The sequence below is a fragment of the Emydura macquarii genome, unplaced genomic scaffold (genome assembly GCF_026122565.2).
Source record: "Emydura macquarii macquarii isolate MOO-44397 ecotype Brisbane River unplaced genomic scaffold, CSIRO-AGI_Emac_v2 contig_2362, whole genome shotgun sequence".
In the NCBI taxonomy this organism is placed as follows: domain Eukaryota; kingdom Metazoa; phylum Chordata; order Testudines; family Chelidae; genus Emydura; species Emydura macquarii.
The window spans coordinates 354,032-366,626 of NW_027132499.1; the positions used below are offsets into that span (position 1 = coordinate 354,032).

The 12,595-nt window shown below is 42.2% G+C and overlaps 1 long non-coding RNA gene across 1 annotated transcript; it reads right to left on the minus strand.

The window, feature by feature from the left end:
- Window positions 1–981: 981 nt before the first annotated feature.
- On the minus strand, window positions 982–11,471 carry LOC137161615 (uncharacterized). Its single transcript, XR_010922138.1, has 2 exons — window positions 11,279–11,471; window positions 982–1,193 (listed from the first exon to the last, which is right to left on the minus strand). It is a non-coding gene; the product is annotated as an uncharacterized lncRNA (long non-coding RNA).
- Between the last annotated feature and the right edge of the window lie 1,124 nt (window positions 11,472–12,595).

Sequence of the window (12,595 nt, forward strand, 5' to 3'; positions counted from 1 at the left end):
TTCAGATCCAAACTTTGGGACTGCAGCCTATATCTACTAAGAACAGAAGAAAAATAATTATGTATGACCATGGAAATTGGGGCTATTAAGGTTTCTTGAAGCATAGGTTAGATTCCTGTGTTCTTCAAAACCAAACTGACACCCTAAAATAGGTTTATTTTTCTGTGTTCCTTTCTAAAAGACAGATGGAACCTGGCAGAATGACCCCAATGGCTTCCAAGTGAAATCCATTTTGGAATCATCTATCCTGCTCTTGGGGTTGAAACATTTGACTCTGTGATTCAGTAGAACTCCTCAAAATAACCCAAAGGAGAAAGGGTACAAGGGAATAGAAGAGGAGGAAAGGGTTGGGGAAAAAGAGGAAGGTGGGAGATTGGGTAACAGTATTCTAACTCTTGAAAGGGGGGGGAGGGCAAGGAAATTAGAAAGATAAAGTCATCTTTGCAATACATCATAAATAAAGCTAATAGGACCCCCCCCCCCCCCCGGGCAATATTATGATATTTATTCATTCCTTTCCCAGACATCTCACCAGCTGTGACTTAACCTTTTGGATTTATCATATATCTAATATTTGGTATGGAAAAAAAGAGGAAATTTAGATGTCAAACAATATTCAGGTTGTTTCTTTTTTAAAGTGTGCGCACGCTGGAGGGAGGGCAAGCACTCTACCTTTCCTTCATTCAGTGCCAAAGCAAGAAGGGAAGAAAGCTGCAGGAGGGTTTGGTTTTGTTGTTTCTTCATCTATGTGACTATTGTTAATCACTGCACAAGGCACTGCCTCCTCAAAACGCCCCCACTACCTCCATATTTTTTGTGAAACCATGGCAGTAGCACAAAGCATCCAGGCTGCAGCTATCAAGTCAGTCATGAATTTGACATCCTTACATTTCAAAAGCCATGTGATGCTGGAACATAAGCTGGACAATGAATGCCTGACTCTCATATGATACTATAGTGGATATATAGCTCTGAGAAGGCTTGAATTAACTGTCAGACATTGCCTCAGGACACAAAGATGCATAGTTCTTTCCATTCACTTTTCACAGCTCTCTGTTTAATCCCACACAGCAGTTTCCAGTGCAAGCTGATAGGCCACTGGTGGGCTACTGCATACAATTCATGTTTTCTTCCTGTGCAGACTGTCTCAAATGTACCGGCTAATTCAGGTTCAAATGTCTGGCATGCAAATACTGGAAAAGAGGGAAAATGTCCTCAAGGAGAAATGAGTTTTGAGCCAAGAGATTAATCACGTTATTCACTTTAATGGAATAGTAGCTCTTTTTAGGAGGTGAAAACTAAAGCAGCTCTATTGCTGCAATTTTATTCCTTTATTTATTTATTGTGACAGAGTGCTTTAAATACAGTTTTGCATACATTTCCTCTGTTTCCTCTAGTTTATGGCATATGGCTGTGTTATATACCTCAGAAAATGACCCCCAGAAAGTGTCTCTCACCTCTTTATAACTTGTGTAAATCCAAATCAAGAGCACCCCAGTATATGGACACACAACTATTTTTAGTCCCAGTCACCTGCTCTATGTTATGTCTCTACAAAGCAATAATTATACATCTGAATACAATCTCTATGGAATTTGATGCTTTTTATTATAAAATCTTGGCAGAGGAATTCTGGAAATTCTGAGTTTATGTTTATCATCATTACTTTTATGGGCTTTGGCAACATTACACAAGGAAACAGAGGAAGGTCAGCTTCATTATTTCCCCCAAATGATATACATTTTCATCAGGTGGTTTATTGAAAAAACTGAGGTTGAAGCATGTGTGGGGGAAATGAAGTAATTATTAATTTCTATATAGAAAACAAAGGCACGTGCATGCTAGAAAGTGTTCAGAAAAGGGTCTTAGGAGGACTCAGGAAACTGCATATCATATCAGTCCTTGAAAGACAATAAAGCTTTTTTAAAAAACAGAATCTGACAATTCTAGTAACATTAGTAACATTTCCAGCCAATTACTTAGGTACAGTAAAAGAATTTTAAACAAATGTTCAGGGTTTGCTTGTTTTTCTTTAAACCAGGGAGAGGATAGCTGAAATTAGAGGATGTTTGATGCAGGAGGATGTGTGTGATCCAGGAACCGCTTGGTGCCAACTGGCAGAGGGGGTGCATATAGAGTTTTACAGGGATCCTCTAGGTCAGAGGTATGCATATTACTTTTACCAAAGTGTATGATATGAGGTCTCTACTAAGAGCCAATAGCACACTGGTCATCACAGACATTGTAAAATGTATGCATGGAAAATATTTAGGAAGCTATGTATCTATACTGGAAATTATGTTCTCAAAGCCTTGGAATTAAGACAGATGATTGAGACATAACATGTATTAAGCAGGTTCCTTCCAAAGCAGGGGGTAGCAGACACTTTTCTCCCTGTCTGGTCCTTGTGTATTGTGTGTCTGATAATGTAAGCCTATCTGCAGGCAGAGCTAGATGCTGATTAAAAGACTGCAAGGTCGACAAGAGAGGGAGACCACAGGAAAAACAATCGGCAGGGGGTGTCCTGTTTATGAAAAAGAACAAAGGACTGTCCTGATATATGTAAGTGTAACAGTATACACCCTTCATCCTTCACCAAGGAGATTAACTGTCAGCATGTTCTGTCTGATGAAAAAAGAGTCACAGCCAACTTGGCTGGAAAATGCTGCAAAGACTTTGGGTGAGCTAAACTCCATTTGACAAGACCGTATCTTACTAATTAAGTCGAGGCTATAGCAGGCATCTCATGATTTTCTTTTACATGTAATCATTTGTTTCCGATACTTTTACTTGCTACTTCTCAAATCTTTATACTTTGTTAAAGAACTTTTACTTGTTTTCACTATAACGTGTGTGTGTGTTAAGCGGAGCTGTGATCTAAGGTGTAAGTGGTAAATTGGGGGGGTACTGTTCCTTTGGGAGAAGCAGATCTGTGAATTCTGTCAGTGTCCAGTGGAACAGGGACTGGACACTCCAAGGGGATGCATGGCAGGATTGGAGTGCGTCTACTGCTAACCTGCAGAGGGACAGCAGAGCCTGCATAGACTGAGTGCTTATTTTATCCTTGGCTGGGGGACTCAGGGAGCTGACACCTGGCAGGCACAGACAAGGTTAAGGACAGCGGGTAGCGAGGTGCCTGACAACCCTGGGAAGCGCCACAGTATGTTTTAAATCAGTCTGTAAGTGAATCAAATTTGCCCTCTCCACCATGTAACCTGAATCCCATCTCTTCATCTAGCTGTCAGAATTGGCATTTGAGCCAGATGAAAGAATATTACAGTGTTCTCAGCATTTCAGAATGGACTCCTAGTTATTAGCCCGCCAACAAATATCTCAGCTATGAAACAGTCTTTGGTGATTCTGAGCCACAATGCAGTACCTGTTTTTCACTGAGCTTCTGCCTTAATCCACCATTTCAAAGGAATTCATTAAAGAACAGAGAAGCACAATGACCTGTCAGAGTGAACCAAGACACCTCCTCAGTTAGAACTTCAGATTTTCCCTGGTTCAGGAATTAGACTACAAGATCTGGATGCTAGGCCCATTTTAAGCATTTCTTCTCAATATGGCTCTTGGCAAGTCATTTTACCTCTCTGCATATCAGTTGCCCAATGTGTAAAATGGAGATATATCTACCTCAGTGAGTTGTTCTCAGGCTTGTAGCTAGTATTTGTGAAGCACATGGAGATTCCTGGATGGGAAGCCTTATATAAATGCTCATTATTATTATTACCTCTTTGCCATAATCCCTCTCTGTAGAGTCCTGAAATCACCAGTTTCAAGAATGGTGACAAATAGATGAACCATAAAAAAGAATAAAGAATAAGATTGCTAGCACTAGCAAGTTCTGTGGCCAAATTTAGCAGCCTGTTTGTCGGCACAGATTGTTTTGTATTATGCTTCTCTGTTCTGGATGAGAAACTGATGTTGTCTGGAATATTTGAGGCAATGTAGTCATTCTCTGCTAAACTGCAACAACAGGTACTGCTTGAAGTGTGTAAGGCGAGGACACATGGAAGAGCTATTGCCAGTGTGATATCATCCTTAAACTAAAAAACATCTGAGCTTTGTTTTACTACATAAGGCTTTTTTTGTTTACTAAGCCAAAAGTCCTCCTCAGATATCCTAATCCTTCCCCCAGAAAGTTTTTAGATGTTGGGTTTACCAATGTTCTTTTTTTCCCAGCCTTGCCTATATTTCCTTCCGGGTGCAGTATGGTAAGATGTTAATCTCCGTTCCTTATTAATCAGTTCAGTGATTTAATGCTTAATATTTTATATGCAGAGTTCTTAAAAAAAACCCAATTGAACTGTCAGCATGATGTAATAAAATTATCTCCAATACTGCTTAAAATGTTTTACAGCACTTCTTACTGTCACATACTTACAGCAGTTCCAGAGGGGTAGCCGTGTTAGTCTGTATACAGCAAAAACAACGAGAGTTCTGTAGCACTTTAAGAGACTAGCGAATTTAATTTTAGCAGGCATAAGCTTTCATGGGCTTCAGCCCACTTCCTCAGATGCAGTTGGTAGAAATAATACAGCAAATATTGGCAACATATATAGGAGGCAACATATACATATCCAAAGGCAAAGACAACAATGGGGTAGGTGGATGAAAGCAGGGTACTTGAGGCCTAATGACAACAATTGAGTAGAAGGTGAGAATGGGTGATCAGAGCAAATTACTTCTTGTAATGAGAGAGCCATTCCAAATCCCTGTTTAAACCCAGTTTGAATGTGTCAAGTTTGCAGATAATTTCTAACTCAGCAGTTTCTCTTTGAAATCTGTTTTTGAAGCTTTTTTTGTAGAAGTACAGCAACTTTCAGGTCAGAGACAGAGTGCCCTGGGAGATTGAAGTGTTCTCCAACTGGTTTATGGATGTTATTATTTTTTATGTCTGATTTGTGTCCATTAGGCCTTTTGCGAAATGATAGTCCAGTTTGGCCAATGTACATGGCAGAGGGGCATTGCTGGCATATGATGGCATATATAACATTAGTGGATGTTCAGGTGAATGAGCCCCTTATGGTGCGATTGATGTGGTTAGGACCAGCGATGCTGTCACTAGAGTCAATGTGTGGGCAGAGCTGACAACGGGGTTTGTTTCAGGGATAGGTTCCTGGATTAGACTTCTTGTAGGGTGTATGGTTGCTGGTGAGTATTTGTTTCAGGTTGGGGGGTGGCATTTCAGGTACCATAGCTCTTTCAGGGTATTTTTTTTATTTTTCTTGGTGGTAACTGTAAGAAAACAAATATGTTACCACAGAGGTTTAGAAAAATAACATTAGCTTTAACCACAGGTTAATTAACATTAGCATTAAGCAAAGGTTAATCATGTAAATATGCAGCTCTACAATACTATATATGTACATGTATAGTATATATACTATATATATACACACTATATATATATATATATATATATATGTAATATATATGTGTGTATATATATATATATATATATATCATGTAATATATAATGTATAGTGTGTATATATATAATACACTATATATAATATATAATGTATAGTATATATTCTATCCATATATACTATATATGTATATGTATATTGTGGCAAGGTGGGCCTGTTTTGCCCCGTGGGTCTGCGCTCCTTACAGCTATGCTGGTGGTGCGGCTGGGTGGGAGCGGGGGGGGGGGGGGGTGGTCGGTCCCGCCCTCTACCCTGGGCCCCGACCCAGAGATCCTGCGAGGAGTAGCCTCAAACAGCTTAGTCCAAGGGGCTACTACCTTCCCTGGGTCGCTCTTCTGTAGTCCCCCCGGCTTGTGGCTCTCCTTCAGGCTCTCCTCCAGTCTCCACACCTTGCAGCAGCTCTGCTCCGCTCCGCTACTGACTCCACACCTTGTAGCCGCTCCGCTCCGCTCCGCTACTGACTCCACACCTTGTAGCCGCTCCGCTCTGCTACTGACTCCACACCTTGTAGCAGCTCTACTCAACTCCCTCTCAGCTGCCCCCATCTGCCTGACTGGGAGGCTTTTAACTGCTGGGGCAAGTTCCTTGATTGGCCCCAGCTGGCCTGATTGGCCTGATTGGCCTAATTGTCCTGGAGTGGCTGCAGCTGGCCTGATTGGCCTGATTGGCCTAATTGCCCTGGAGTGGCCGCAGCTGGATCACCCAGGGAACAAAGATTTGCTAAGCCTGGGGCTGATATATATGCCTTCCAGCACCTTCCTGTAGCCATCAGGGCTGGCCCCATCACAATATTTATATGTGTATATATATATATATATATCATGTAAATATGCAGCTCTACAATACTATAGCTGAGTTCATGCTCTGTAAACATTACATATCTATTTATACATGAAGGGAAAAAAATCCATCCAACTGTTATTACAGGTTGAGCAGAAACTACATCATCTTCCTACCATTCAGTATTGCTAATCCAGATTGCAATAGGTAGAACTCTATTTTTTTTTTTTTTTTAAATCTAGGCATTTAATGCTTTCTCTGTGGCTTAGTTATCATTCCCCATATTTCCTGAAGACCTCTTCAGCACTCATAGCCATAAATCAAAGACTTTTGGCGAGAGCTACATAAGCAAGCATCAATGTCTACCCATGAGTCCCATAAAAATGCACGCTGCACCAAGATCTCATTCCAAAGTTTCTTGCCTCTGAGATGCAGGAATGCAAAAATGTCACAGTATTGCCAGCCACAAGAGATCAAAAATCATGTCAGTCAGACTCCAAAATATAATGAGAATTTTTTTAAATGTCTATCTTGTGATTTTCTGGTTTACCTTTTGAAGTCTCCCTGCCCATCCTCAGAGTGTGTGTGACAATTAGTGTTACCCACATTTGCTGGGTAAGGTGATTTTGGCTCCAGCTGAAGGAACTCCACGCCCACATCTTCCTGTCCTCTGCCCAGCAATTAATCCTGTCGCCCAGTCCTCTCATCAGTTCTGGGCCCCTCAGCCCCTACTCCCTCAGACTCACTTCTGCTCCTTCGGAGTTCTACACCCCTCTCTCCCAGGACTGGGGGCTGCAGAGGTGTCCCCTCTCCACCCTCCTGGCTGAGGGGCTGCTCCAGGGGCTTGTCACTCCCCTCTGACCCTTCCCAGGATGGGTGCTGCAAGGAAAAGGGGTAGGAGCAGAGGCACTGTCCTATCCATCTTCCTCATAGGAGGGGAGGGGAAAGAAGGGAGCAGAGCCGCTCTGAGCTGCTGGGTTCTTTAGCTCTCTCCTCCCTGCTCCCCTCCCATGAGAATGGCTGGACCATCTCACATCAGTGTGAAACTGGCTTCAGCGGCAGCCAAAATCAATGTCACTCATGAAAAAGATCAAGGGAGCTGGCAAATATTACAGACCTCATTACACTGAATAGTCACTTATCCATCTTTCCCAGAAGTATCTCGGGAAGGGAAGCCTCCAAACTGCGGCGGTAAAACAATGAAGTAAAGGAATCAAATGACATCGGAGATGGCTCACCATTTTTTTCTGCTGTGATAAGGGCCTGATTTTCAAACTTGGGCATCTGGAGTTAGGGTGCCCTTTTCTGCACCTGAGAGATCAAATATCCATTTTGTGCATCTGAGTGCCAGTCTGAGTTCCCACACGTGGAATTCTGTGCACTGATTTGTATTGAAAACTAAGCTCCTTGAATAATTTCATCTGGGTATTTTCTTATCTTGAGGGAATTTCATTGTAATGGCATCTGGGGCAGTCAGATACCTTCCAATGCAGTAAATAGAAGGCTTAATTTAAAATAACCATCAAAAGATATTAGTTTGTGATTTGCCACCTCCTCTGGTTCATTTCGGCTGGTGATCTGCTTCAAAAGGCGCTCATCAATTCCCCAATGGAATACAGAACTGAACATGCACAACCAATTCACTAGTGAAGTGAAGCTGAGGTGCTATAGTACCAAAGGGATTTCTCTTTGCTGCTGAGCTAAAGCAGCTGCTCTGCTGGTTCACCCCAGCAAAGCTCTGTCAGCCATAAATCTGATTTCCTTAGATTTTCCTGTTGATCAAAGTGTCACCTAGTGATAACGCAGAGCAGAAATGGAGATGTCTTGGTTTCTGATTTAAGGCATCACGGCACTCAGTGCTAACAGATGTTTTTGCTTTATCAGAAAATGATCTTAGCTTTTACACATTGCTTCCACTTACCTAAATCCCCTTTTCTGTAATTTTTTTTTTAAATCAATGGGTCAGGCACAGCTGAGGAGTGTTGGCTGTGGGGAGAGAAAGATGGCCCTAAGCCATGTTTCCATCCCTCTATTCCTGGGTCACCCAGGGGCCTAAACAGCTGGGATATAATTTGGAATAGTCCAGCTTCCTCTTGCCCGTGGCATGCCCCCTTTTCCCCACCCCTTGACAGAGTGTGCATGTATGCAGGAGATGGGGGAGTGAGTGGCACAGAGCCACCTTCCCACCTGCTTTCTTCCATAATATATTTAGGGCAGCTTTCAAGGCTGCTTTGTGCTGCCTCAGGAAGGCAGAGCAGCTGCATCTGGGACTAAGATCCATTATCCAGGACTATCATTTGGATTTGGACTTGATGATGGATGAGGATGATAGGGGCTAACTTCCCTGGGGAAGAAAGTAGTTTGGTCAAAGCATTTGTGGTACAAATCAAGTGTAAGCCCCAGAGCTAGAAGGCTTAGAGGGATGGACCACTCTATTCCTTCCACAGAGGAAAAGCCAGCTTCTCCAAGCCTCATTAACATTAATTATAACATTTATTCATAATTCCACATACTGTGTTTCATTGCGTTAGTTAGAATTTGTCCATGTTATGATTATATGAATGATAATGGATTGTCACCATGACAGGGCATAGGAATTTTGCAGGATGTGCCCTGGAGTACATGGGTCACCCTAAATGACACTGATATTGGTCTCTGGTTTGGAAATGGAATTCAAGTTCACCAAGAGCAGATAGAAGTCCCATGTTTTGAGTATCCTTAAGCCTCTGACAGCCAGATTCTGGGACTGGAGAACATGGGATGGATCACTTGATGATTGCCTTGTTCTGTTCATTTCCTTGGAAGTATCTGGCAATTGGCCACTGTGGGAAGACAGGACATTGGGTTAGACGACAATTGGTCTGGCCCAATATAGCTGTTCTTTGCAGAACTGGGTGAGGTATGATGAATTGCAGAATTGGATCAAGATCGTGTGGTGCAGATCTCATTAGATTGGAACAGGCACAAATAAGAGAGCTGGCCTCTGACTACCAGTGAATCTAATTGGATTCATTATTAGGGTTTTAGGTGGCTGGGGACTGGTGACTAAGACTTGCAGACTACTACAAGCCAGAAAATTAAAACTGGGATCTGTGCTGTTTGGCCATCCAGACTGATTAGGTTTTGGTCACTTTATTATATGTAGATATGTATGGGGGGAAGTTTCCTTTTATCCCCTAATAAAAAGTAATTGTGGTTCCATATTCCCAAAAGCTCGTGAGTGGGGAAGAAGAATGAGAAAAATGATCAGGGAGGTTGCATTTTAATTTCCCAGGCTCAGAAGCGAGAGGATGACTCTAAGTGCAGCTCAAGCCATTGTTTTATTTATTTATTTAAAAAAAGAACCCCTAGACAGACTGTACTCAGCCATTCTTGCTGCCACTGGTATCTCACAGAATAGTGACTCAAGTACTTGGTGCTGTCAGGTTGGTCAATAATTTGTTAATAAATATAAGCCCTGTGGACCATATTTTTGCTGACTTACATTGGTGCAACCCACTGTATTTTGCAATTTTGTACATTTTGGAGTCCACTGGGCTTGCATCCATGGAAATGAGGAAAGAATTTAACCCAGAAGGGCTTAAGTTAAGCAATAAGTTATTGGAACAAGTTGATAGCACCAAATATTTGCATTATGCCACAAATTCTTTGGCCAGACTATTTCCTTGCTGAAGGAATTGGGACCAGACCTCATCACTCACATCCACCAGCAATTCCATAGCAAAACCATCCACCTGATTTTCCAAACACTCCATGGAATTTTCTGCACAATATCACTTTGGGTATGTCTATACTGGAGCTGGAGGTGCAGTTTCCAGCTTGGGTAGACAAACCTGCACTAGCTTTGATCAAGCTAACATGCTAAAAAAGCAATGTATCCACAGCAGCACAAATGGCAGGATGAACTAGCCGCCCTAAGTACGTACCTAGGGTTTCAGAAGGGACAACACTTGGGGCCGCTAACTGTAAATTACACCTCTAGCTCCAGTGTAGGCGTACCCTTAGATCTCCCATCCTCCTAAACTATAACCTGGACAAGCTGTTCCTCTATACAGTCACATCCTCTCTCTTCTCCACTATTTCCTGTAGTTTTGATCAATCTACAACTTTTTCCATGCATGTCATTTCACATCTTCCTAATTCACTTAGCCTATTCTTGACAGTAATCTCCACCTCACCTCCTTTCTTTTTTCCTCTGCATCACTGCACATTTCCATACTCCTAACTGTGGGCCAAATCCTCACCCAAGCAGAAAACTCCCCCCCCTAATCTACAGGCAGACTCCAGCACTGTCAATTTGGCACTCTTTCCAAAGATTCCAGCTGCATCTTTAAAGCTTGTTTTAAGTATTACAACACAATATCTTTCCCCCACCACCTCACCCCTCATTATACTCTTCAGATAAACTACCCTGAAATTCTTTAGTGTGGCTAGGGAGAAAACAAATACGCTATGGGCACAACAGCTCTCCTACAGCCAGGAAGCGATTGACATAGAGAAACAGAGCAGAGCAAGAGGCAAAAGAGCAGTACTCTTAAGAGACTCCCAGAGGAGTTTTGTTTGCATTCAAAAAGCAAAATCCGGTCTCCTCAGTAATTAGTCTGCAAAAATACTTACTTGCATCTTTACCTCCTAACATTTCTGTTCTCCTGTCTACTCCATCTCCAGCTGTAGAAAAGATGGCATGTCCAGTGCTGTAAATTATTCTCTCTCCTGCTACACTGAAGAATTTGAGGATCATTTGTTTGAAAGATACTACAGAAGAATGTTATTGTATTAGAATACTTGAGATAAGCTTTTAAAAAGTTAGAAAATGTACTATATGGAGGAGTTGCCTAATTGGTAATAATGGCGTCTACTGTTTATCCACACAAGAGGTACAGCATAGGTAGCAACAGCATAAGCTTCCCACACTGCCATGCCTATGGTGTAGATTGCCTCAGAGAATGGAACACCGATCCTGCTGCTATTTCCCTATTTATTGTAGAGTACAAATAATATTTTTCTTAAAATTCAGCCAAGAAGATGATAAACATTATTCATAAAAAGGAGGGGTTACTCACCTTGTAGTAACCGTAACTCCTCGAGAGGTGTAATTCACTTCAGGTTGTACATGTGTTCCAGGGGCCCAGGACTAGAGAATTTTCTTAGCAGTGTCTGTGTGGCTGCTCAGATGCCCCCATTCTTCTCCTGCTCTGCACTGAGGGAATAAAGGGGGCTGACGGATCACTGGAAGCTTAGTCTCTTCTCCAACACCAGGCTGTGTGGGAGAGAGCTCAATATTGATGCAAATATAATATTAATAAAATTATAATTTTTTAAGTCTCTGCAAACTTGTTTGCACTTCTACTGAACATTAAGATATACCTGAAGCTACAAGAGTGTTATAGCCATGATTCTTGGAAATACAGCACTACACAAGTTTAGCTAACTATGTTACAAAATGTTAAAACTAGTAAAAGAAATTCCAGAAGGTTTCTGTTTCTGTCTCCCAAGGACAAGCAAACATCAAGCAGACAACCCACGTAGACACTTTTAGACAGAAACCTGATTGTGAAAGGAATGGAGGGTAATGCTGTGAGAGCAATAACGCTAGAGACAAAGTGGGCCTATATCAAAACCCTCCTCTTTTTCTTTTCAAAGAAAAATCTGAGTTTAAACCTGCACAAAGAATTCTAGAAATATCCTTTCTGAAGTTGATTTCTTTTGTAAACACACAGACGTCTTCATTTTTTAAACCTGGAGAATGTTTATAGGTAAATGTTTTACAGAAGATACTGAATACTTCCAGCGCATGTTTCCACTTAAAAGTGAAAAACATGGTTGTTTCTCAAATGCATAAGATGGTGCTTGGGGTTGACTGATTGCCCTGGACTGGCAGTATCACCTAATGGTGATACTCCAGGTCATAATACCTACTGGCGAGAGTCCAAGGAATTACTTTGCCAAGTGGCACTACCAGGGTAGAGTTGCCTAGTGGTAAGAATGAGGAGGATAGGGGAACCCGGATCCATCCAACTCCAGCAGGTTCCAACCCAATGCCCTTTGAAACAAAGTATCCTGATATAAGGTTTAGGTCCCACTACCCCAAGTGCATTCCCTGAGTTGCTTCCTACCCTTGTCCCAGTCACTCCAGCATCAGCTCCAGGATTGGATGCAGGGTGTCTCTCGTGTCCTTTCTGTTTCATTTCTGGCTGCTCCTCTTTTGGCAAAAGCAAGCTGTCCCTCTCGGCTGGCTTCGCAGGGTGCAGCTAGGAGGCTCGATCCAGGTGAGTTGAAGTCCTGGTGATTTCCTGGCAGGAGGCTGTCACACACAACCACTCCCTTCCTCAGTCAGCCCAGACTCAGCTGAGCTGCTCCCTTTTGAATGCTTCCTCTAC